At 40.9% G+C, this 27,197-nt stretch overlaps 1 protein-coding gene across 14 annotated transcripts in view; it reads right to left on the bottom strand.

Annotated features, from left to right (window-relative positions):
• The window catches only part of ZBTB20 (zinc finger and BTB domain containing 20), a 481,633-nt gene that overhangs the window by 22,540 nt on the left and 431,896 nt on the right, over positions 1-27,197 (bottom strand). For 13 of the 14 annotated variants that reach the window (XM_061357688.1, XM_061357684.1, XM_061357683.1 and 10 more), the window contains 2 exons: positions 10,669-10,765; positions 3,308-3,494 (listed from right to left, as the gene is read on the bottom strand). The gene's annotated coding sequence lies outside the window, so the exon portion shown is untranslated. The other variant, XM_061357697.1, reaches the window with a different exon arrangement.

Genomic DNA, 27,197 nt, shown 5'->3' with positions numbered 1-27,197 from the left:
GTTCCAACTCTCCTTGTCATGGGCAGGGACACCTCACACTAGACCACGTCACCCAAGGAACTACATCATAATGTTCAAATCCAGAAATCTAGGGACCAGTCCTACAAAGGTCAGAAGTAATGTCATTTCATTGGGAAAAAGTGGCACCAAAGCCAGTATGTAGAATTAAGAATTATATAATTAAGAATCACAGAATTACAGAATTAAGAATTATAGAATTAAGCTCTAATTTGTGTGTCACATATGACTTTACCCAGATTTTTTTGCTAAGTACTTGTTTCAGTAAGACTGGCATTCAGACTATTGCTGCAGCTTTCTTCACCTCTGCCTTTTACAGCTGAGGAGCAGATGGCTATCAGAGAGTTTTTATTTCCTATGCTTGGAAAAAGAATTTTGATCTGAATCATTCCAAAAGCACCCTGACTTTTTAAAGTAGACTGGCTTCTGAATATTTCTCATAATAAATACGTGGTACTGTTTTCTGCCAGGCACTAGTGACTGTGCATGCAAAATGGTCAGTAAAGATTTCAAGCTGATTTGAATAGGTGGGCCGTAAATCCTAAGTCATTTTTCCAGATACATGAATGAGGGCTTATGGAACCATCTGTACACCAGTGCATTTTTCCAAGAATTGATTCAACCTACCATGCTGACTCTTTCGGGTGTTCCCAATATTTTCCATGAAAACTCTTCTCCTGAAACTTCCCATCTAATCCTAGTTTTTAAGTATTTTTAAATTATTCACTATCCACTAGAAAACTTCCCACCAGAATGAAGAATGTTCTCTTCTAAATGAAATATAACCTGCCCAGTTGTGGGGGTAGAGGCAGTATGGTGGTCTGGGCAAAGGAGAAGAAGCAATTTTGTAGTGTCTAGAAGGTAAAGGGAAGGACCTAAAAAGGCAAAGAATCATCACAGGTCCAAAAGTTGATAAGAAAGATAATGTGGCAATGTAGCTCTGGCAGGAGGGGAGGAGAAAGTCAAACAGAGGAATTCTAAGGTGAGGGGGAAAAGCGAGTCTAGAAGGCAGGGAAGGCAAGAGGTAAGGAGTTTGTAATGATGGGGAAGCCCATTTTCAAATGTTGGGAGCCACAAATACTAATCTTTTGGGTCAGTGAAGGTATCCCTGCACTAATGATTGAGGTAATATTAAATAAACCCCATATAACACAGGAGATAGCTACGGTAAATATGCAGTAAATATTCATCATGAAACAATTTTTAGTTCATGTAAGAAACTGGCATTGCTATTTCGCAAGGGCATTCCAAACACTAATGATATACATACTGCCCCAAACTAATACAGCCTGATAAAGCTTATGACCCATCATAAATAAAGGGAGTTTTTTCATCAGTTTCAAAGCACATGGAGTCAACTAACAGAGATCAACACCACAAGAGTCGATCTTGAGAAAAGGTCTTACCATTTCTTAAACACTTGCAGGACTCTAGCTGTATTTTGGGAGCTAAATTTCAACAATTCCTGGGATAGCACAATATTAATGATGAAATTATTATTAAACTTTCTTTTCTGAAAAAAAAAACCCATCAATTTCACTGTGAAAGGAGTATCTAACCTGGGTTTGAAGTTTATTCATATTGGTACTGTGAATTTAGTAGGAACGAAAGGTGATTTGGTAATATCAAAAACTTTGGGATCTAAAAGACTGTTGTTCCACAGAACAGGTAGAGCATAAAGAGCTGGAGGCTCCACTTCCCCCCTACCGCCCTCTGCCAATATTCCTCACCCTTGAACTTGGCCACCTCAAAAAGCAAAAGCAGGAGTTCATTCTCCAAGTTCCCTACAATCACTGCTGGCCTCTGTCCTAAGGTTGCTTTCATGGGTTTCCATTTGTACTGTCAAAAAACATCAGTGTGAGGTTTCAAATGCCATTTACTAATGAACTCTTTTATCTTTGTGAATGGGATAAAGAGATTCTTTGTCTGAAATTAAGGATTATTTTTTCTTGTTGTTCTGCTCATTTTTTGCATCTTTTCACAAGCTTTTTGTTTTCAGAAAACATTACAAGACAGAACTGTACCACGGTTTTAACAAAGAGCCTGACATCTCCAATTTGAAGAGAATTCTTGTATATACTAAATTGCATGCTGCCTGCTGCTCAATTGTTTCACATCTCTTTCTTCTCCCCCAAATCACCAGGTGAGATTTAGGAAAGTCTCCCCAATGTTTACCAGCTCTATTAAAATCAAGATCTCTAGAAGAAGCTCATAATGAATAAAGACAGAAGCCAACAGGAATGAATTGCAGCTAAAGTGATTTTGATAGTGATGATCCTTATAACCCGGCTGCTTCCAAGCTTGGCCCTGAGGCAGAATTTTTAAATTAAAAAAGAAAAGGATATACATCCTTTTTAATCTGATTTTTTATTGTCATGCCCTGATTTTTTTTTTTATAGGTCTTAGCACAGTTTCGTTGGCTTCTGAGCTCTTGAAACCTGGTGTCATCATCTTTCTTTCTCCTTTTTTCCCCCTCGTAAATTTTACAACATCCTAAATCCACTGCAGAAGAGGTAAACCATCTATTCTAAAACTAGTGAGTGTTGAGGTTCACATCATGCTGCACATTCCTGCCCAACAGACTTCCAGGCAGGGACCACTGTGAAATGAGTGTTTTGAAAAGCTGACAGTGTAAGTTCTGACCTTCCAAAATCCCGTTTTCATCATTCCCTCCCTTATTTTTGTATATTTTGCCAAATGGAAAAGAACATTTTTAAAAGGCCAATTAACCCGTGCTGAGTAATCTGAAAGTGAACGCACTCAAAACAAGGGCCTTAAACTGGTACAACCACAGAGGTCTACAGAGATTTTCCAGACTCTCACAGACTGGTCCTCTCCACAAAACACTCCCCCCTTTCTTCATGGAAGTCCTTTACAATCCTGGGTATTAGAGGCAGACACTTGTTTTTTCCCATTGCAATACAGCCCAGGCTGAAAATCCCCAGTCAGCAGATATGCTTGGGTAACAAGAATCATGACCTGGAGAGGAATAACTATAGCTCTAGATTGAAAGAGACACATTTGAGGGGTCTTCCCTTTCTAATTTTTAAGAAGCAGCAACCTGACCCAACAACAAGCTGTCAGCTTCCTCTGGCTGACTGCATTATCACAACCATAACTCAAACTGCTGTGTTTCAGTGGTAATTCCCAAAGAAGGGAAAAGGTAAGCCCTGAGGAAGTCCTGCTCATGCCATTATGGAATGAGCATCCAACTGGAAACCCTGTTCCGCAGTAAGCAGTGTGCTTTCACAAACCCCAGTGCAACCCAGCAGCACGTTGGTGTACTCACAATCAGATGACCCTGTGTGTGCGTGCAGGTTTGTTGGTGAATGTGGTGAGTGATGAGGGTCGGGCTCAGAGACAGAACAGCTTCAAGGTTCAGGCAGGGAAGGCCCGGCTTGGCGCTGCATGCACCCGTCTGAGTAATCTCATTCTCCTCAGACGCCTTCTGGTTTTCAGCTGTCTTGGGTTTCTTCCTGAAAATAAACAAAGAGACCTTTGAAGGCACTGACTGCATATTTGGGAAAAGGCATTTTTAGAATCTGTTAAAGATAACTTTCTTTCCCCCCCACTACCTCCCTCTCTCCTCTCTTTTTCCTTACAGGGAAGGAGGCAGAGAAGACTTTCCTCCATGCTTCTTGTTTGGAAACAAGCTGCTCCTTGTTTTGACTCTGATGCAATGGCCCTGAGACTGTGTTACAGCAAATAGGCCAAGCACGAAGCTCCTCATTCTGCCCCTACTGATGACATATAAAATGAAACTCGTCCCAGTGGTTTAGACAGTTGGAGCTCCATTTGACAAATATTAACTAAGGCTGCAGCATTCTGAACAGAGAAAGTTATACAGAAATGTAACAGAAATGCCTGAAAAGCAAACAAATATGCAAGTTTCCAGTTCAAAACAAATCAGTGCAGAGACTCATTTTGTAGTGAAAACCACTGAAGCAATTCTGAGATACAGAGGTCATCAAAGTAAAGCATTAAGATTTGGAGCCTGAAACAACATGCTATGAACACAGTGTATGCGAGCTCTCAATGCCTCACTCCACCCTCCAAGCATCAGAGGAACACCAGGCATGGACTTCATCACCACCTTTGCTTCACAAGTGGTGAAACTGAGGCAGAAAGGGAAGTGATGAGCACTCTACAGGGGAGAGAAGCACCCACATCTCACTGTTTCTCCTCAGTTTTACAGGTGAAGGTGCTTCCTCTTCTGCTCCCCAAGGCAGGTAGCCTCCTAGCTAGCTCGGGCCTCATGTTCCAGCTGGGAAAACCACTGCCCTGATCCAGCACAAGGCCATGCCACCTGGGTAAACATCCAAATGGGATAAGGGGAAACAGTCTCAGACTGCGCTAGCGAAGGTTTAGGCTGGATATTAGGAAAAAATTCTTCACCAAAAGGATAGTCAGGCATTGGCACAGGCTGCCCAGGGAAGTGGTGGAGTCACCATCCCCGGAAGCGTTTAAAACCTGTGTACAAAAGCCCTTAGAGACATGGGTTAGTGGTGGACTTGGCAGCCCTGGGGTAATGGACTTCATAATGTTAAAGGTCTATTCCAACCTGGTTGATTCTATGGTGCTATGACTCTATGAAATTAAGCGCCATTATCTCCTGCTGGCACCTGAGGCACAAGCAGTGGCGGGTCACCCTGGGAGCAGGCTCTACACAGGGTGGCACCTTGCACCATCTGGGGAACACGGTTTTGGGGTAGCATCCCAGAGCATGGAGGTGCCATTGGATTAGAGGCAGCCCTGTTCTGTGCCCAACCAGCCCTTCCTAGCTTCCCATCTGCAGGCAAAGCCTCTCTTGACAGGGACAGACTTTCCTAAGGGGCTGAGGCGGAAGCCCCTTCTCGCAGATGCCCTACTCTCCCTCGTCCACCTAGGCCGGCATGCAGCTGACATGTTAAAAACATGAGTTTTTAAACAACTCGATCTTACAGCAAGGAAAGCCCTATTCCCGCGGGGTGTCGGGGGCGGGGGGACGACGACAGGGAGAAGCAAAGCGCCGGCCAGTTACATAAAGGCATTACATAAGGGCGGCAGGGCCGAGACCCGACGCCATTTCCCGGCGGCAGCCGTCGGGGGGCAGCAGCCGGCCGGGGCTTGGCCTGGTCCGGCCCGGCACCCCCATACCGCGCCCCAGCGAGGTGCCTCCTCGACAGGAGCCTGAAAGCTCCGGGAGAGAAGGGAGGAAAACCTGTAATTATAATACAAAATTAAGTTAAACGGGCCAAAAAATAAATAAAGCAAATCTTCTCCTCCACCTCCTGACAGGGTGCTGAGCCCTGCAGGTGAACCACTGCCATTCAGAGGGTCACGCTCATAACCCTGCAGCTGCTGGCAGCTGCATACTCATCAGCGTGTCTTGGATTACATGGGCTCAACACCCCCATGCCACAGGACAGGCAGATGGTACTGCTGCTCCATCCTCCATGTATATAATCAATATACTCAAAATATACCAGGCTGCCTAATCTGATCCGAATCAATAGCAGATGACTAAACAGACCTTACTTAAAGTTGCAGAGGTAGAGCAAAGGGATGAACTGATTTGCTCCATTTTAAATGTAAGGAAAATCAAACCATTTAAAAACATTTTTTTTTTCCTCAATAGTAAACCACGCATCTTGAAACTCCAAGCTTGGGCATCCTTCTGTCTCCCGTTCTGTCACTGGGATCCATCTCATGCTACACAGTTAAGGATGCATGAGATGCAGAACTCCTACATGGACACATACACTTTAAAGTGCATGGACTGAATGTTTTGTTCACAACAGTCTGCGTTGATCCTTGATGTATGAACTCTGACACACCTTCCCACACCTTGTTTCCAGATCCCATGACTGTCCCATGTGCAGCCAGCACACACCAGGGGCTGCAGGGAATATGTGTATAAAACAGTTGTTATTTCATGGCATTGCTGCCAAAGAAGCTTTCAGATAGCATTGTTTTTTGTGCAGGCAGCCAAGGATGTATGTAGGGTTATACTCTAGATACACAGAAGCCTGGAAGCTGAATTGCTGTACTGAAGGTCTGTTTTCAGCTCAGGGTTAACCCAAGTTACACACTCAGAATACAGCTTCTGACTCCAGCTCTATCCATACACAAAGTCACCTCCTCTGAGCAGGATGCTGTTGCTATTTGCAGGGTAGGCGCTCAGCCTGAGGAAGTTAGACCAAGCACTGACAGATGCTTCATCATGGGGATGATCTGCATGGGCCTTCCAGGCCTTTGAAACTCATTAGAGGGATGGGTTAAAAAGTACTTCAGAAACAGGCAGTGACACCAATGAAGCGCTGCACTGCACTCCCTGCTTCTTCCTTTCCAAACCTGTTTGTTTTATACTTTGCTTTTAAGGCTGACACTATGTTATCAAGATGCTCCCATGTCATCACTTTTCTTCATCAGAGCCCTGCAGTTTGGTGACTTGTGCTCAACAGCATGGGGAGAGAAGCAATGGTGTTGACTGGCACTAGAGGCGATACTTCTCCATAGCAGTTCATTTCTCTTACACTGTTCACACATGGCCTGCATCTTGGTACCACCTTAGAAGAATGCAGGCTTCCACTTGAGGAAGGCTGAGTAAGGGAAACAGCCAAGTCAGCTAAGGATCTGAAGAAAGCTTTTCAGAAAAGAAAAATCCTGGGGACACTGTGATAAAAACTATCTACAAAGAAACACAAACAAGGTTCTTCTCCAGTCTGCAATATCCAACTGCTGCTGTCAGCAGAGGACAACGGGCAAAGCTTGAAAAATCCTGCTGCTGCTGTTAACTATATTGCTATCCTTTCATTCTAACTTATGGCCCAAATAGAAAGCTCCTATTGCTATGATCTTCACCTATATATTCTAATTAAATATTCTACATTCACCTATATAGTCCATTTCTATTGCTATCTTATTGCTAAAGTCTTCACAGGCAGAGCTGTTAAATGCTGATCAGGTTGTGGCATCTCCATCCTTGGAGATTTTCAAAACTTAATTGAACAAGGCCCTAAGTAACCTAATCCAACTTGGAAGTCAGCCCTGCTCTGAGTAGGGAATTGGACTAGAGATCTCCAGAGGACCCTTCCAACCTAATTTTTTTCTGATTGCACACTTCTATGAACACTTCCATCAGCAAGCTCTCTAGTATATCTCCATGTTACAGGAGGTAAAATGGCACGCTAACTGTGGAAAAGTATGACCTGTCATAGCTGTATCAAAGAGCCTTTAGGGTAAAGCACAGGGGTAGGAGTGAGAATGAAACAACATTTTTTTTGTGGAACCTTCCCAAATTATACCTGTTTATGTACCATCCCTGGACTTCAGCGACTGGCAGCCCTGTGTGATTATTTCAGTAGTAAGGGTCTGTCTACCTTGCTAGTTTAGTTCATGTCATTATGTTCTCCATGGACTAATCCTGGCAATAAGTAGTTTGCTATTTACTTGTTAGTAAGAGCAACAGAAGTTGCAACTTACTTGCAAAAGACTTGGGCATGTGCTCTCGGAGCAAGAGGCTCCATTCTGATCTCCAGTTACCTCTAAGCTCCTTCCCCACACACATCTCTTGTGCATTACAGGTCCTTTCAAAAACTGCATTCTTAAAATTATCAGAGGGCCATCATCATCTTTGCTTCTCAAGAAGGATGGCAGAAGGCCAATACAGCAAAGAGATGGCATTTCTGTATATAGACGTGAGGCACAGACTCCCAGAAGTTGGGGACAGAAAAAATGCTGACTTTCCTAAGCTAATTTGAGTCTTGCAGAACACCTGCAGAATTCATGTTTGTTACTGATTTATCCAGTTCATTTCTAAACAGTCTATCTTGTCTCTTTACATTTTCAGTCCTACGTGCAGGTACTTCTCTTTTGTTGGTATTCACTTCCAGGATTCCCTTCTATTTATTGCAGGGTTTTATTTTCCATTATGTTCATTTACACCACTTAAAATATTTTCTCTTCTTTCTCAGTTGTATGCTCACGCTAACTGCCTTCACTGTCATCCCTGAACTGAACTGTGCCTATCAGCACTTTCCAGCTCATGTGTAAAGAAAGATGTACCACCACTGGCATCTTTTTATTCCTGTTTTCTGTCAACATTTTATTGCATTGCGGCATTCCTTCATTTCCATGTTCCTTAACACTTCATTATCATACAACAAGGTCTTAAATGGTAGACAACCTGAAATGCTGCAGCGACTGCCATGATCTGGGCACTGGCTGCAAAACAGAACTGGCTCCTTCCTATTTACTTTGAAGGCAGAACAGATAAAATGGTGGATGTCCTAACCTCAAAACTAACTAAACTAATTACTACCTCTGCACTTTGGAATGCCCTGCTACATTTCACCCTTCCTGCTGCCACTCTTGCATACATCCTTATCTCCACTTGATCTCCACGCATGATTTTTTTTTGCGTGTATCTCTCTTGCAATCATTACCTGGGTTTGGAATGCATTTACCCTTGATGTTCTTACAGTGGGGCTGCCAAACCAGGTCTCTGTCAAAAATAGGCAGCATATGTTGTATTTCTCACACAGCAGCTATAACTGATGCTTGAACCTTCCCTTACACAGGGAACAGCTCTCCATCCTGCAGAGACACCAGGTTAGCAATGAACAAATTAGCTCAGGTATAGGAACCAGCATAGCTGCGCAGAACCCACAGTAGCATCCTGGCTCTCAGGGGAAGCTATGATAATGTGACTGTATGAGAATAATAGTACATAATGAACAATAATGAGGCAGTTTTCAGCCTCTGAATACAGGGAGGGCTGGGTCACCAACCAGACCTTTGTTCACTGCATATTAAACAGCATGGAGGGAACATGCCACAGGGCTGCTGATGTTGTTGCAAGTGCTGCTGCTGGCTGATTCTGCCCACCCATGTTCCAGGCATTGTTTCCCCTCTTCACAGATATGGCATCACCTTCTACTAAATGCCCTCAGGTCAGAGATGCCTGTAGTGCCCAAGCACTGCACTTAGCTCACTGGTGTACAGATCATCTGTAACCCTAGTAATTCACAGAGACTGTACATAATTAAGAACAAAACAAACCTCCTTTTTTTTTTTTTTCAGATCCTAAAAACATAAGAGTGTAGAAATAGTTCTCGTTCAATTGTAAGTGGTACTTTTCCCGAGTATTCTGCTGCACATTCTTCCTCTGCCCATGTGCGACTAACACAGCTCCCGATATCAGTGCTTATCACTGCCAGTGTTGTGTCTCTTCCAGACATGACATTGACAATACATATTTAAAAACTGATAAAGTGAAAGAGAGAGATAGTATAAGCACTGAATATTTATATATATAAAGGAAAAAGCCCCAAAGAACAGCAAAAAGCAGTGAAATCTGCCCAGAGACCTCACCTCAAAATTCAGGGTACCCTGAACACCGGAGCTGAGGGTGAAGCTTTCCAAGACAAGCTTGCTTTAAACCACCTGAGCCATCCCAGTTTTCCTGTCAGAAGTGTTGCTTCAGTAGTTAAAAGTCCTCCACAGGCTGACTTCCTGAATATTCACACAGCTTCTCTGATGATTTTGCAGCCACATTGATCTTCATGCTGTTACAGCCGCATGACTGGCAGTTTGTTTAAAATCTCTGATTGCAAGTTTGTGTCATACAATGGAAAACACAAACTCCTGAAAACATCACCATAAAATGTAATATGAAAGAGAAATCCCAGCAGAATGCTGCACAGCAAGAATGGGAGGCACAGAGAACTGACAAGAGAGGCCCGATATTCTAGTGCAATAAAAGCCTGGGAAATTTAATCAACACAGAAAAGTAAAATAAACTCAAAAATCTCTTACAGGAGACTGATTAACACAACTAAATTAAACTCAGAGATTAAGTTAAAATAAGATTTAAATTTGCTGTGTCTGTTTCAAGCCTGAAGTGGGGTTTACATGCCCCCAGATTTGTCCATTTTTTCCTTCTAAACCACAAGTCCATGGAAGTTAAGCCCCACTACAAAACTTGCCTGACTTACAACCTCAGAGCATCTTGACTACACCAACACTGTGACAGTATTGGCAAGCACTGAGAACTGATCATAAGAAATCAAAACTATGAGATCTACAGGGGAAAAGTGAAAATAGCACACAACTGATCATTTCAGAGAATAATAAAGCACAATACAAAGTCAAAATTCTCTCAGGCAACTTTACCTATGCAATCCAGCCAAATCTACCAAATTGTAATGGCCTTAAATCATAAATGACTGAAGGCCTGGAAAGAAACAGTTCCTTCAAGAAGCTGCAATAAAGCCAATCTGTATTATATGAAACACCAATGAGAGGAAAAGTGTCTCATTAAAAAGGAATAAGAATAAAAAAGAAGATAAACATTCTGAAGACAAACATGGATGAACCAACTAGAAAAGCACAAACTAGAGCAGTAAGCAGGGAGAACCTGCCAACCTAAAAGATACAAGCAGATCAGATCAGCCATTGCTGAACTATGCTGTGAGGCTGACTTAAATATTTAACAGTTTTTTATTGACTTTTTTTTTTGCCCACATATTTCCTTGTAAATTTCAAAAGCAAAACTTAGCTTACCCTCATGAGTAATGCTCACAGGTGCTGCAGTTCGTTTTTGTTTTTTAAATTTGTCTTTTTTTGCTTGAAACAAGAAGTCTTTTATAAGAGATAAAATATACTTACAGTGGTTTCCAAATGGTATCACTCTTCAGGTAAATTACTCCAAGCCTTGGACCTAGTGCAGACGTTCATTGGGGCAGGGAACAGAGAGAGGCTGTGTCTGTACCAGAAAGAACCAAAAGGAAAGGTCAGGGTGTTATGAACCATTAGCTATATGCTTAGTTTTAGCTTATACGTAACTAACTGCAGCTGCAGACAAACAATAGCAAGTCAAGATAACAGGAACTGAAAATCCTGAGAGTTATGAAAACTACAAGCAAGGGGAACCAAACATATAGAAAAAACAGTTCAAACCAGGTTATTCTTGAGGAATGAGCAACTTGTGACTTCTGGCAAGGTGAACAGAACCAGTGGACAGCAGGCGAATGACCACCAAGGGTCCTGGAGACCCTTGGAGACCACCAGAAGACACTTGTCACAAGGGGAAGGACTCTATGGTAATGAGGTTGGGGAAATCTTTTACTACATCTAAGTTTTCCAGGAAAAAAGAATAAATATGTATGTTTAAGCTGTACATAAATATATGCCTCATGCTGAGCTCACAGGACACGATCGGAGGAGCGATCCCCCGTGTCCCCAGCACTGAAATAAAGGAACTGTCTGCTTCTTAACACTTAAAATTATGTGTTGAGAGGTTTCTTTATTGCTGTTTTGGGCAACAAGGGGGAAATAATAATTATTTACGAAGAGCATGAAAACTTGCTGCAATGCTAACTGGCATTCTCTGCTGTCAGTACAGCTGGCAGCAGCCCGGTAGCGCCAAATTCTTCCTGCTTCAATCCCTCCAGCCCTGGCTGCAAACCACAACAGAGTCAGCTCACAGTTACCCCACTCTGCCCATCCAACATATTATGGTGAAGTGAGGAGAGATGGAAGATTAGCCAGCAAAGTGCTATCAGTAGAATTCATTCTGGGAAGTTGCTCACTCTAATGGCATGAGCATGTAGCAGTGACGGTGAGCTTGCACAAACTTGGCATTAAAGTGCATCTTGTCAGAACAAGGCTAGTCCTGTTCAGAGCAGCAACAAACACTTCTTCGGGACTGAAAGGCAGGAAAAGGAAAGAAAAATCCTCCTTCTCTTCTTTTGCTTTCTCTACATCACAAAAACAATTTCCCATACCAAAGCAGGAGCCCCACTTACTCCCATGAGCCTCCTTTCAGGAAAGATTCAGCCCAGCAGCAGTTTTATGCCTGAAATCTCCTGAGCTAAAGAGGGAGTTGGATTCAGTAGGCTAATACAGAAAGGGATCCAAAGAAAAACCTCAGCTGCAATATTTATTAGAGGGTGATTTCACCACCCAGACCTAAGCTTTTGGAAGTATTTACATTTTTGGGGGACTTGAATCCCTTTCTAGACTAACATAACTCCTCCTCTGCTAGCTTCTTATGATCTTTGGGTGGCTCACTGTGGATGTTGGAAGTATGTCTGAAGTTAACATCCAGGGATAGAATCAAATCCTGCTCACTTCACCTATGCAAAGAACTCCTGGGACATCAGCATATTCAGTCTTACCCACAGTGAAGCCAATGGTGCTATTTCCATGAATAAATGATTCTGCCTTGTCTGATCAGACAAGAAAAGCAAATATTTGCTTTATCAAAGAAATCAAGAAGGTGAACGAAAAATGATAAGAGATGTAATTGTTATTTCACAGGTAGTTAATGTCACTGTGCAAGTTGGAATTTATGTCTGTAAATGCAACACAGTAAAAAAACCCCACTGTTTGTGCAGCGGGAACACTGGAATGAGTGCCAGCAGACACAATGAAGGATTTTAGATGATACTGTAATAAAGTACTTGACAAAATATACATTCAGTTTTATGTTCAATTTATACATTTTGTAATGATGACGTTTATCGGAGACTGGGATATATGCTACATACTGATTTCAAAAGGCTACCTGAAATCCGGCAGCTGTACTTCACAGGGGCTCAAGCAAACATTTTATTTCATTCCAGTTTCTGTAGGTTCTCTCCTCTTGGAGTCTGCTTTGAATTGCAAATTGAGCGAATTCAAGCACACACACAAAATCTTCAACTTAGCCTGAACCTCTGAGTTTCACCAGGGCTTGGGAGAGATACTATATGCCAGCACCAGGTTAGCTCAAAAAAATCACATAAAAGAGCGACACCTTTGACCATTGCCAAGGGTTGAATTTCAAAGGTTCAACAATGCCTGAAGATTCTGTGGATTTAAGTCCTCTCTAACACTCAGCATGGCTTACTTTCAAGCCCTCCTTCCCACTTCCCTATATACACCCACCTAGTCTGTTAATGCTGACCTTGCTTCTTATATCCACTTTGCACATATCAGTCTGTCTTTTATCTGTCTGTTGCTCATCTTTTGAAGGCATAAATCCCATGTGCCTTAAAGACTGCCCAGTACTCCAGTTAACATGAATTTTTAACTTGTACTAGAAGCAGAAAAATCACAAGATCAGGTCTTTAGTCTTTATTTCTCCTCACTTCACTCCTAATTTCACACAAGAGATGCCTAAGAACTGCATGTACTAATCCTGCATATTTTGTCACCTCTCTTTTTATGTCATTATTGCTCTTCCAATCTCCAGGATCCCAATCCAAGTGGCTCTCTCTTGTAGCACTGCCTAGCACTCAATCTGCCTTCACATCAAGGGTCAGGCAGACAAGTTGTTAGAGATGGGCTGTTCAAAGTCCTCTACAAAATCTGGGCACTAAAATCTCTGTGAAAGGCAACACTTAAAATATCTTAAGTTTTCTCCATCATTTTTGCTATGGCCTGAGAAGATAGATATATCTCTTTTCCTCCAGTGTGACGAGCATAAAGCACTGAGATCATCAGCAGTTGATAGGTACATTTTAAGTATATAAAATTAACAAAGCTAATGGTGCTTCAGAAGACATGAGGAGTGCAACAGAGAAGGAAACACCCCAAAATTTTCCTAAAAATCTTAATCTATCTTGAGAAAAAATGGAGGAAAAGGATTTTTGACCATGAGAAGACTGGCAAAAAGACAGACAAGCAGGACAACAGGGGAATGGGATGCATGACATTGGGTTAAGTAACTTCTCCCCTCTACCTGGGCTGCTTTATCCAGAAAAGGAAAGCATTCCATTTCTGCTCCATGAGGTACTGTGTGCTTAATTAAGATTTTGGAGGATAAGTTTTCTGCATGAATGCATTCCAGAAATGCAGACTCTTATTACTTAAATATTTCCACTAATGATAGTAGCTTGGGCATTTTAGATATGCTCACTTTTATTCCTTCTTTCTCTTCCCAAGCTTCATCTGGTAATTTGGAAGGTGTAAGAAGCCTTAATTGTATTACTGGTTTTTATTAGGGAGGGTCCATTTTATGACAGCAATGATGTATTACAGATTGTGATTTAAGATGTACACTTTAGGTCAATTCTATACTGGCATCGGTGGAGTTGCAGTGGGCATTAAGTCAGGAAAAAATGTGGTACTTTACATAATAATGCTGATGATTAATGGGCTCCTGGACCATAACTCCATATCTTGAGGCACTGATCCTCCTTCTTCTCCCTCCTGATATTTGTGTCTTTACCCTTTCATCTCTTGTTAGTTACCTTTCTAGAGCTGTTCATTAATCAGCACCATTGATCTGATGTGGTCTGTCATGTCATATTACTTAAAACACACATAAGCAAGCATTGGCCTGACTCTGCTCTTCACACAATACACCATCACAATATTTCCTTTAGAGATGACTTAAATATTATAAACATCAATTTCCTGCTGATGCTTGGTCCTGAAGTTTGCTTTTTCCGCATTGGTACCCCACAGGACATTTCTATCTTTAGCCCTGGCTGCACTGCTTTTTGCTCAGAGACAACACCAAACACCTTCAGTATTCCCAGTTTGTTAAAGGCACTCATATATCTGACCTACAAGAGATAATCAAGGAATAGCTCTTTCTCTTTGCCTTAGACCTAGTACCACAGCCTGCTGTTACCTTCTTTTAGTGAGTCCTGATCAAGGGGACTCAATTTTTTAGTTAATTGCTATTTGTTTTATCCCTACAATACTCTTTTCCCTCGTATCTTCAGAAGTCTGATTCCTTCTGCCTTTTGTGTGATCCCTAGTAATGAAAAAATTAAAAGATGAGTTTCTTGTGAGCTTATTTCTGATTATTCTTATTTGCTGTGCTGGCACAGTGCTGTCTATCATGAGGCAATGGAAAGCAAGAACTTGTTAGTGCCACAGAAGCTCACATGCCTCATCTTAATCCACATATTGTACAGGTCTCTTGAGTAAGGTGGGGTCATTTTTAATTGATGCTTTCACAGCCATGTTACATTTTCAGACTGAGCTGTCTAGGCTAAATGCAATTCTTTTTTGGTCACTTTTTCTCTCTGTGAATAGTATTTTAGGTGAAATTCTTAAAACAGCAACAAGATGAGAACAGCAGTGTTAGCCATCAACAAATGTGATTTGAGACATGCTATCAGAAGGCCATAGCATGAATTTTTCACATCAGTCAGGGTTTCATCTAGGAGAGGAAACTGCTCATTTCTATATTCTACTGGGAACACTGTATGTGCACTAACAGTAATTGGGCCTGAAGTTCAGAAATTAATTTGTTAATGGATTGGACATTTGCAGAAAGATTGTTTAAAGAGGCTGGACTGCTCTAGGCTGGTAGAGGCCAATTTTGCACAAGGACATACATATATAGGTGCTGCCTATTTCCATTAATGAAGATTTCATCATGCTTAGTGCGTTGGGTGTATAAACCCTACATTTGCAGAGAAACAGGTTAGATGGTGCCCAAGCAGACCGTATGTCTCTGCTGCAAGGTAAAGCAATGTTAGGTAATGTTAAGCATCTGTTCAGCTTTGCACACCTGACTTGAAATGAAGATAACTGGTACCTGGAAGAAGCAACTATAAGTCAGTAGTTGGTAGGCTTAATCAGAGCAGAAGCAGATCACGAAAAGCCCTAATATAACATTTGGCTAAATGAATACAAAGCTGTAATGAATAGAACAGCTATGATGCAAGACTGAGCTGTGATAGTATGTCAGACTATGATTATTATTTTAAAATTATATTATTCTGACAAAATGTTGTTGGGTATAACAACACATAAATCTCTATATTCCTACTATGGAGACTTCACAATCCTATCTGAATGTTGAATGAAACAACATACTTTTCAAAGCAATTCATTAAAGTGGGGTGTGACTGAAGCAAATACATAAAGTCATGATTTTATTGATGCTGGTGTCAAATATGGAGTATATCTTCTGTGCTCAGTAGAACTGCACCTACATAAGCTTCCCAGTGAACAGACTGATTTGTGGGTAGTGCTTGTGTACTGCTGGAGTTGTTGAGTCTTGAGTGCTAGTTTCCTACAGATACTTAGTATTAATAGAAGCAGTTTGAGAGTATAAACAGCCTCAGGCATTCATGTGCTGATGCTGCAGGTTACAAGGCAACAGCATTATGGTATGAAACTCAAAAGTTTCATCGGAGGGCAACAAGTTAAAACACTAAAGTTTTGAAGCCATGAACACTGAAGATAGTCAGAGTATTGCCTTGTTACTAAGAAGGTGACAACTGGACAATACGACACTGTCTTGCTACCTAAAGCAAGATTTTCACAAAACCAAAGTTATAGTTGTGCTGCAATTACTACCCATGTTTCTGCAACTGAAATATGAGTTGCCATCACTGCAATCACCAGAGACGAAGAAAATGTGTAGAAATTAAATTGCTACAGTAATATATCTGCCTAAGCTACTGCTTTGGCTAGATGAGCCAGATTAGCTCATGACAGATGAGCTTCATGAACATTTCATTGCCAAGGAACCCTGTCAAAATATTGGTGATTTCTCCGAATCTGTTCAACATCATGGAGATGTCAAACGAAATCTGAAAGGACATTATTTTTCAGGAAGAACAAAAACAATGAAAGCGTATGAAGAGAATGAGCTGAGTCTTTTCCTCCTCTGCTACACATTGCTTTGGTTTCACTGAATCCTGTCCTCGCCAGTACTTTGGCATAAACCCCGAAACCCTTAGTCCCATAGATGTTGTTGAATTGAAGAAAGTACCACACATCCTCAAAGAACAGATCTCCATGTTTCACCAACCAGGTTTGTAAACTGATAACATATTGGCACCTAGGTGCAGGTCCTGTATGATCTCAATACATAACACAATTTAATAAAGATTTACACTGTTGGCACTGGTTCTGTCATACACCCCTCCCTCCTGGTCACAGTGGTACAGCACTTAATGCATCAATGTCTGGCTACCAGATTTGTAGTTCTTATGCCGAAAGTGGATCTCAATTGGAAGTCTGAAGTATACTGTCATACACCATAGAACCATAGAATCAACTAGGTTGGAAAAGACCTTTAAGATCATCAAGTCTGGAAGATGATACAAAATGATAATTTGATGGGAGTTATGAATTCCTGTTTCCTTTGTGGTTTGCCACTTGCAGAAACTATGAGATACAGTTTACGTTCATTTAATTCCACATAGGACAATGGAATACCACCAACTATAAATTTCAATGGACTTCAACCATTTATTCAAGGTAAACTAGGAAGTGAAACTTTCACTCATACATCTGTTTCTCTCAAGCACCAAGAGCCAGGTTATCCAACAAATAAACAGAAAAATTGAACAACCTCTTCCCCCCCAAAACCTCTTAGCATCATCTTGATGGAATTCCTCCCTCTCACTGAACTTATTAAGGGACTTGTTTTACAGTGAGATGAAGAAACTTGCAGGATTTTTGCCTGCCTTTACTAGAGGAAGATTTACATTAAAAATCATGTTTGCATGCATTCTGAGGGCAGGTCTGAGACAAGGAATCTTTTCCATAAGTTTTAAGATTCATAACACCACTGCCCGAATGCTGAGCTAAACAGTCATGCTACTGACAGTCAGGTAAAACACTCAAATGGTTTTGAGTATTTTTATTTTGTTTTGTTTTGGATGACTCTCTTCTGTCTCTGAAGATTTCCCTTGCAAGTCAATCATTAAAGAGTCAGTACCCAACACAATGAAAAGACTAAGTAAAAAGCATCATGAACATGTTTTCCCGTATCATTCTTCCCATGTGCTTGCTGCCTCTGGCCTCAAACTGTACAAATGAAAGCTTGTTTGATTTATGTCAAAAACTATATATAAAATATCACACAGGACCCACAGAGAAACAAAGTCACTCTGGGCTTTGGTTACTTTATCCATTGAGGAATAACTGACTACAGCCTTGGAGTACGTAGAACTGATCAAAGCGTTTGCTTCCTCACAAGCAAAGAGAAACCCACTGTAGATTTCCTGTTTCATGCTTCAGTGCCAAACCACAATGAAAAAAGTTCTAGATGAGTATGTGAATTATTCTAAAACATTGTTCAATCAAATCTGATGGTTATGCACATTTGTGAAACTCGTCATTTGAAATGTCAAGTTACTGACAGCAATGTGTCCTGAGCTGTGATGTATATTTGTGATAATTATTTGCTTTTCTAAAGTTATGTATCATCTTCATCAAAACAGGATTTTTCTTAAGTGTTCCTGAAATGTAGAGATGTGAGCGCCAGCTGTGTTATTCAGATCTGGGTTTTAAATACCCTGTGCCAAGAAAGCACAGAGTCACGATATGACTACAATGCCGTTTTTAAGGCACTTTGAGCTATTTTTTACTTTTCTCATAAAACTGTATTTAGTGTGGCTGATGGAGAATGACTACTGACATTAATAGCAGCTGAAGCGATTTCTACTCTGTACGGTAAATACAGCATGATGTATTAATGAAAATAACATAACAGTAATTGTTATTCTAACTCCAGAATTAGCAAATGATAAACTCTTGGAATTTATTAGAATTCAGCATTCAGCTCTCTTCTGTGGCTCTTTGAGACTATTTCTCTCATCGTTACAGAACTTTCTTGAATGAAACTGAAGGCAGTTGGCTCTGTTGTTCGTAAGTTCTGCTAATGTAGGAGGGCTGTCTCCTGAATGCTAAAAAGACCATTTCTAAATCTTCAGCATCTTCTTCATTGACAGCAGAAATTACTACGCAGAACAGTTTAGAGGATGCTGAAATGAGATTTTACAGGAGATTCTCAGTCTTCCAAGAGGAGACAGGTAGGGAATTGCAGTGACTTGAGGGGACCTCATAGCAACCTCCCTGCCTTTTATTTCTGGAAGGTGACACTCTGTAAGTAAGCACCCCACTGGTATTCACTTTGGTATTCTGAACAAAACCCTGTTTTCCATCAGGAAAGAAAATCTGTGAGGAAAATCTGTGAGGAAAAGATTGGATCTTTGATTGTAGACAATCTGGCAGCTACCTTATCCCAACAGATAAGAAAATGGCACAGTTGAACAAAACCATGAAGATATTCTGATATGTGGCAGATACTCTGATCTCTGTCACAACCAGCAAGAAGTACTGTAGGAGATGGATCAGGAATCTTAGCTGCAGGGGAGCTCAGACCTATTCTAGTTCAATCAGCTTTCACAATTTGCTCTAATGAAGAGTCCTGGCAGAAGTTCAAAGCTACTCTAGGTCTTGACTCTCCCTCCACATTACTATAAAAATGACTGTAGAAGTGTTAACTGCAGAGAAGCCAAAAATTGTTTTGGTTCCAGCCTTTCCCAGCAGGAGTAACTGAGAAAACAGAGTAGGTGTGCTAGTTCTGTTCACAGCAACCCCAGCCTCCTGCAGAACACCAGAGACGCAAAGTGTGTGCCGCTCTGTCTCTTCTCGCAGCTCCTGCAGCCTCAGCCTCTCCCTGCAAACACCGCTGACACAGATGCACCGGTTCAGTAACTCCAGAAGTCTTTGGAATTAGCATCAACCTACACTGCTGATAACCCGGTGGCTGTTTGAGAGGCAGGAGGTATCAGGAGAATGGCTGTGTTCAGCCAGCATTGATTTCTTCAGCCTTTTTTCTGTGTCTGCTTTCTGTCTCGCTTGGAGGTGGTTACTGTTACTACAAGTAGCATGAATCATGTCTCTGTTAAAAAACAGAGCTTCAATTGTCTTACATAACCCCTGGTAACTGCATGTCTAATAATAGCAAGCCATTTCCAGGTAGGGAATCTGTCTGTGTTCCAGACCCAGACACATCCACATGCACACACACATATTCATATTACTTTCTGCACCTCAATTCTGGGAAGGAGTGAGCTTTAACATGCAATATGACAGTTCTGAGCTGCAGGAACTGGCAACTATTATTTTAAACTGCCATTTTTCACTTGTTGCCTTGAGAAGCCAGGCTGGAACACGCCATTTGCTTCACAGCCTAAGCAGCAAGAGGAAGCAAAAAGAAACCCCAACAGCACCATTTGGTTCTGACAGAGAATTGAATTCCAAGGGCCTTGATTGGACCCTGACCTGAAAGCTTGTCTCTAGATATTAACTCTCTTACCTCTTAAAGAAGGCCCACATTTTGATAAATTTCTCATAGTACTGACAAACCCTTATTTTTGCCACCCCTCAGTTTCCCCCTTGGAAAAGTAAAGGGCAACATTCAACTCCCTCACTACTGTAAGGCTAACAGATAAAGCTGCAAATCAATAATGAGGTCTTCAAGTGAACCTGAACCTTCTTTATAAACTGAAAATATTAGTCATATTGTAAGCCATGAGTGGTCAACAGAAAGACATTTCTGAAGATTACTATGGTGCTGGAAATTCAATTGTCATTCAGTAGGAGGTCAAGGAAGAAATTCTTGCTGGTAATGTTGCTGCCATTCTGAGTGACATCAAACTACCTGTCCTTTTGCCAAATGAGATGAAATTGTGCTGCAGAGAAACATGCTGTCAGGTCCATCAGCTTTAGTATCCGGATTTGGTTAACAGACACAAGGCTCTTCAAAGGGAGAGAATCAGAGAATCACAGAATATCCCAGCTTGGAAGGGACCCATATGGATGGTCAAGTCCAACTCCCTGCTCCTTGCATGACTACCTAAACCAAAATCATATGACTAAGAGCATTGTCCAGATGCTTCCTGAATCCCGACAGGCTTGGTGCCGTGAGCACTTCCCTGGGGAACCTGTTTGCAGAGTAGTTCTAGACTGTTCCACAAAGTTTTCCAAAGAAACAACAGTTCCTTCTGACCTCTTAACACCAGTCAGCATACCTGGGCATCTAAACTTGAATTATATGCTATTACCAACATAAGAGCCGGACTACAGCCATTCCAAACTTCTATATTCTCTTGGTTTAAGAGCTGGCTAGGAACCAATGATTTGGAAAGTCAATTTGACTTCTGGATTTGTTCAGCTTTGAGAGTTCAGTTTAGGCTCATCTCTTCACATTGTGGGAATGTAATAAACAGTTAAAAACTTATCTGATGGCATGATAAAAAATGTTCCCCTTCAGTTTTTATTTCTGTATCTATTGTCTTTCTCAACTCAGATATCTTTCTTGAAAGTTTGCTGGAAGTATTTGTAAACAGTAAAGCTTAGTGGATCAGGTGTCAGACTCTGGTTCTACGCCTACTCATGCAGTGTAACCAGGAAGGACCTTTGGAGGAATCGTTATTTGTCTGTTTCTCAGGGTCTACAGGCAGTAACTGACAATTTGATATTGTTATTATAGGATCAAGAGTCTTACTTACTATGAGTCCCCAGATCCACACATCACCTTACAGTAAAGTCAGAACCAAACTAAACCTGAATTGTGTTTGAACTCACAAAGTGACTGGTCTAGCCAACAATTGCAGACCAGCTTTCGATGCCCTCCCACTTAGTCCATAATACTGAGACAGATTCCCATGGGTGCTATAGGGAAAAAAATGGACTGCTGCTTTTATTTGTTATCAAATAAGGGCCTAGGGTTCAGCAGCAATATGCCTACTGTGAAAAGTCCAAAGACCCAAGCAAGTAAAAAAAACCAAATCAAACAACAAACCCGCTGAGTTGTAGACTGTAGTTTATCAGTATCACGCAGTCAAGAGTTGAGACTGTTACTGCCCTAGGGTAAGAAGTTCTTACCTTTTCTGTAGGAAGTCAAATTAATTTGCCTTTGCTATCTAGTAATCCCCTTGTCAAGCAGTAAGAAATTCAGATATCGGCCGCTTGGTGTTACAACATATTATTCAGAAAGTTGAATGTGAGGAATGAATGGAAACCACAGACCATGCACTACTTGCTGAACCTTCAACATTCCTGCTAGAAAAACAGTATTAATATTTTAGCTGCTGATAATAGTGCTATGTCCCAGATTCCAGCTAAGCATCTGAGAACACAACGGATCCTGTGCATTCAGGTTATTTTTATTAGGATTGAAACTCCTGGAGGAAACATTTTCACTGGGGACCCAGTAGAGTTAAACAGAAGTTGGACTGAAGTTTACAAAGCCATCTGAACTGGCTTCAAGTAGACATGAAACATCTACGCATCTGGAAAATGGAGCTTGCAATTGACTTTTCTGTACCATCTGCTCTCAAGAACATTTTCTGCTTGGGAGTTGCATAAGCAATGAAAAAAAGCACACAAACAACTTCCTGTACCATGTTTTCGGTCACTTGTAATGACGCATTACAAAGCAAACCACCTAAATACACACAACTGTGCCTCACTCCAGATGACAACATGTATTATATAAGAGCAATGCCTGACATGGAGACACTTATTTTAAGATATCACGACACAAAGAGCACCCAAGGGGAAATATTCACTACATGTAAGAGTTGGGGGCAAGTGTCAGGGAGAGTTTTGCCTTCATCTCAACAGGCTAAATGCAGTTCAGAAGACAGAAAAATCAAAAAGAGGGTTTCTGTTGGTTTACAAGGTAAAATGACAGAACTTGTTGCATCTCCTTCCATCAAGGGGAGTTTAACTTGTAATGAATGTAAAATTTTTGTCGTTATTTAATGTCACTTTAATGCATTTTAGATTCAAAATTATTCTTGTCCCAAAAGCTTTTAAAAATATCATTTGTTTAGACTCACTTTGTTTGCCTGTTGGGAAGCCATGGCCTGATTTAATCTCATATTGTGGCATAAATAAAATAATATCCACAGGAATTGGAACACTTTCACCAGAATAAAAATATCTACCTCTCCAAATGAGTCCCAAGCCTTTAAAATTGTACATATATATGCACTGGCCTCCTTTTCTTTCCAGTGACTGCACTAATGGACTTGAATGGAGACATATGGGAAAGCCCAGTACCCATGCAAATGCAGAGAACTGCTGAAGATGAAAGGGGACTGAAGGAGGGTGTATAGGTAAAGGAAGGTAGTTTGCCTCTACTTTGGTGGATTTTCCGCTGAAGTTGAAATGAGTTTCCCCACTAACGAACAGACTCAGTCCACAACTCCTACCACAGGATCACTCTGCAGTATAGATGTGACCTGGTTTGGGCATGGGCACACGATCACATTACTATCAAATTAGCAAGACTTTGTGTCGCTGCAAGAGAACAGATGATATATAATCTAGCCTGCAGTCAGAGTGGCGCAGACAGGTGATATCTGACCTGGCATAAAGCCTGCCATGTAAAGTTGTCCATTTGTTCTGAAAACATTCAAACCAGTATGTGAATCATCCCAGATCAATACTTTGTGTTATACTGCTACAGTGGGTTTGACCCAGATTCACTGTGCCATCAAACTACAGCTTCAGAAACTGCCCCATGGAAGCATGGACGCAACCAATTCTACCAATCTACAGGGTAAATCTGGGGTTGCAAACAGCTCTAGGGAAGACAAACACAAAAAAAAGTGTAAGAATACAGGAGTTAACTTCCAAATCTGCACCTATTACTTCCCATTTAAAACAACCAGATGTTCTTCCTACCTTCAAAACACAGTGGTTTTGTTAATATGGGGTTTTCCTAGATAATGGACACAGTAGTCTAGAATCTGCAGGACTAGATTAGTCTCAGGAGATCAGTCCATCTCAGCCTGTGGCAACAAAGTCTCAGGTTAATGAAACTTGTTTTAAGATTTCAGCTGAATTAAGCCAGTGCACAGTTCATACACGTCACCTCTGCATGGGAAGGAACATCAATATGTTTTGTGTATCTACAATTCATTAATAACAAAACCTGGTTCATATCCTCTTTGCTACAGCATCCTTCCTCTGCCTCTCTCTGCCGCCTGGCCACCTTCCTGACTCTAATGCTTTACACCTCCAGCCATCAGAAGGACTCCATATGAAATGTTGTTTATAATTATAGTGGCAAGACTCCTCTGGTTTTCATGGAAGTTACATCCTCATAAATGAGAGCAGAATTTGGCCCTCTGTCTTTTCCAAAGGAAGACTAACGATCAAATAATTTTCTCACATCTCTGTTTGCACTTTCACAGTCTGGTTACATTGATTTGTGTCTCATAAGTAGACATTTCCTTTGTTGGTTACAAATCAATGTTATAGACCTAGCCTGCCTGCACATTTTTCCCCTTCCCTCTCACTGTGTGAAAAACAAAGTGCAGCTTCAATTCTTCTTGCTTTATAAATGTAAACTTCCTTGATGAAGTATAAGAGAGAAAAGCAGATAAAATTCCAGCTCTCCCTCAAAAAACCAGGAAATGTCTGTGCTTAAATTTCTGATTACTGAGATGCTTTATGGGATGATAAACACCTTTATCATTTCAGTCCTGCCATTTTTGTTAACCTAGTTATAATCCTCTCCTTCATATATTGCAAGATTTCCCATAGCAGCTCACTGTTATATCACAACTATGACTTCATGGCATGAGTAAGGAGAAGAAAGGCAAAGGTTTTCATCTGCTGCAGGACTAAGCTGACACACAAATCTCCTGGAAAGGATAGAAAAGGGTTTGCAATTGGTGCCTGAGAGGCAATGAGCTTTTTGACTGAAGTATGAAAATACACTAGTGAAGATAGATGGGTATTTTACTACAAATGGATACGCGTGATAATAGGAAAGAAGTAGTAAGAAACAGAGCCATCAATCAGAATTAATCACGTGAAAGAAGGTACAGGTGTAAATGTGGAACACCTCAGATTGATTTGACTTTATTAAAAGAGAAGGAAAAAAAAAATTTTTAAAAAGAGTAAAATAAGCCTCAACTCAATCTCATCAATTTTAATACTATGAAGAAGTTCAGTAAGTGACAGTTCCACCAAGCTGATGGAAGACTCGTGGCTGCCAAAATAAAAATAGAAATAAATTAGAGATGCCGTCAATAAAAATAATAAGGTTTAAAGGATGTGAGATCAAAAAAAAAAAGAAAAATTCTACAAATACGAAACAAGGCTTGCTACACTGCCATCACTGCCATCAAAGAGGATCCTCAGAAGTCAAAAGGGAATTTTATTTGTTTTAAAGAACAGCACTTGCAATCAGGAAATCTGGGTCCTACTTACACCTGTTCTGGGGAACCCATGCCTGGCTTTGAGAAAGATATTTCAGTGCTCTGTGCTACAGCTTCTCTGTAAGGCCGATCAAGATAATAACAGATCGACTTTACAGGCATCTTAAAAAGCTTAATTTACGGGTGCCAAGAAAACACTTTAAGGTTTTTATGTAGAAACTGTTAGATGGAAGGTAAGACAAGAAGGAATTTACAGATTTGCGGAAACTTCGAAAAAAGGATTCCACAACTCTCCTGGAAATCATAGGAAAAGAACAAGTAACTTCCTTTTTAGGATCTTATTTCCAAAGGAAGCATAAAACTTCCCAGCCACATGGGCAAAGAAGTTGCCCCTGCAAATAGTGTAAGAATCAGTGAGTATGTGGTACTGGGGAGCCCTGGCTTTGCTGCGTGCTTGCACAGACTCACTCCCTGCTGGGCCGCAACCTTGCCACTGTATGCATGTGCTTATTCCCAGGGAGATGGCATCCTGCTGCTGGACTCACGGGAAGAGAGGTGAGGAGAAATTATGACTACTTGGATAGCTGTCAATTTGCCCAGACTCTTGCAAGCAGCGGTTCAGGCAAGAAAACATAACTGTTGCTATAAGACTTTGGAGACCAACTATTCGGTCTCTACCAGTTTATGACAACTACCTGCTTCGGTTGTGTTTAAAATGGGCCTGGCTTTCTAAAACTTTTGAGTATTGTAATAGGAGATGCTGTGGAATAGCCCTTGATAGATTAAATCATTTTGATCTGATACAACTTTCCCAAACCATTTTACTTAGACATGAGTGACAAACATATCAAAGTGCCACAAGTCAGACCTGCAGAATCAAATTTGCTCATTGATGTTGTTTTGGTAGCATCCATCATAGTCATAACTCTTCTCTGTAGTAAGACTTAATCCTAAAGAAAGAACACAAGGGATGAAAGTGCCCAAACTTAGGTTATTTTACTGATTAAGAATATAATCTGTTAAAAACCCCAAGCAGTGATATACTACCAATTCAAAAGGACTACCACAAGCATGTTCATCTATAGGACAGACAGAACCCAACATGCATTTCAACAGAAATATATTTATAGCTACTTGTTTACGGCATATGGTGCCTTCCAGTGTATTCTGCATATTTTTCTTATCTTACACTATCAAAGTTAACAGACAATGGAAAGGTATCTTTTTCTTATCTTATCCTTCAGGCTTCACAAAGACAAAAATTCTGCCTTTTCAACACCAAGCTGCAATTAGCCCAGAGGTCATGACATTGCAGTTAGCACAAAAGTCCCAGTAGTGCAGCTACCCAGGGGCTTCCACGCTAAGAACTAAGCATGAACCCAAAGCATACTGGGCATATAGAAATATATAGGGGTGGTTTTTTATGTCTGTATATATGAATGCCAGAAGTAAATATTTAAGGAACAAACAACATGATAACATAAGAATGAGGAAAATAATGATAATAAATGTACCAGTGATCAAAATATCTAATTGCCTAATAAACAAAATCGGTTTACCTGGTGGTGAGCACTGTGGAGAGAAATGAAGTCTTCCCTTTTATGTTTCATGTATTTTGAGAAGCTGCCCAGATTATTTGTTTACTTTAACCATCAGTTCTGTTGACAGTAAGTGCTAGAGCAAAACTTGTACTGGAACACAAACACCTTAAAAAATCCCAAGGTATCTCAACACAGCATTTCTTTTTGTTTCTTTTTATATCGTTGTACGGATATACATCAAAAGGAGAAGCATCTGGGTTCAAGTCAAAGACTGGGGAGAAGTGCCCTGACTGAACATTTTGCTGCAGGTACTTGTTACTTTAACACCTATTCTCATGAAGATTCATCATGGATAATGCACTTACACTGACATTTTCAAAGAAGCCTTGGATGGACTTAGATAGCTAAATATTAACACCAATATTTGCTACACACTGGAGCAAGTAGCCCAAAAATCTCAGCCCACAGGTTTGGCTCAGAAAGCAGATGGAGCTGAACTATTAACTGTAGTATCCAAAGCACATGGACCATGAGAGGATTCTACTGAGTTCTATGACAATTACACCTAAGGAAAAAGAGGAAGCAAAGGGGCTGAAGAAGCCTGAAAGGAAAATGAGTAAATTCAAATCAATGGAACAGACCTGAAGGTTGCTAAAGAGGTTCTTTTAAGAGCCACAGATGATGGCCACTGTCTAGACCAAACACACACAGAAAGAAAAGTCAA

Source organism: Neopsephotus bourkii, unplaced genomic scaffold, assembly GCF_033783945.1.
Source record: "Neopsephotus bourkii isolate Nb327-2 ecotype Australia unplaced genomic scaffold, CSIRO-AGI_Nbou_v1 NB_911, whole genome shotgun sequence".
In the NCBI taxonomy this organism is placed as follows: Eukaryota; Metazoa; Chordata; class Aves; order Psittaciformes; family Psittacidae; genus Neopsephotus; species Neopsephotus bourkii.
This window is presented reverse-complemented; position numbering and strand designations above follow the sequence as displayed.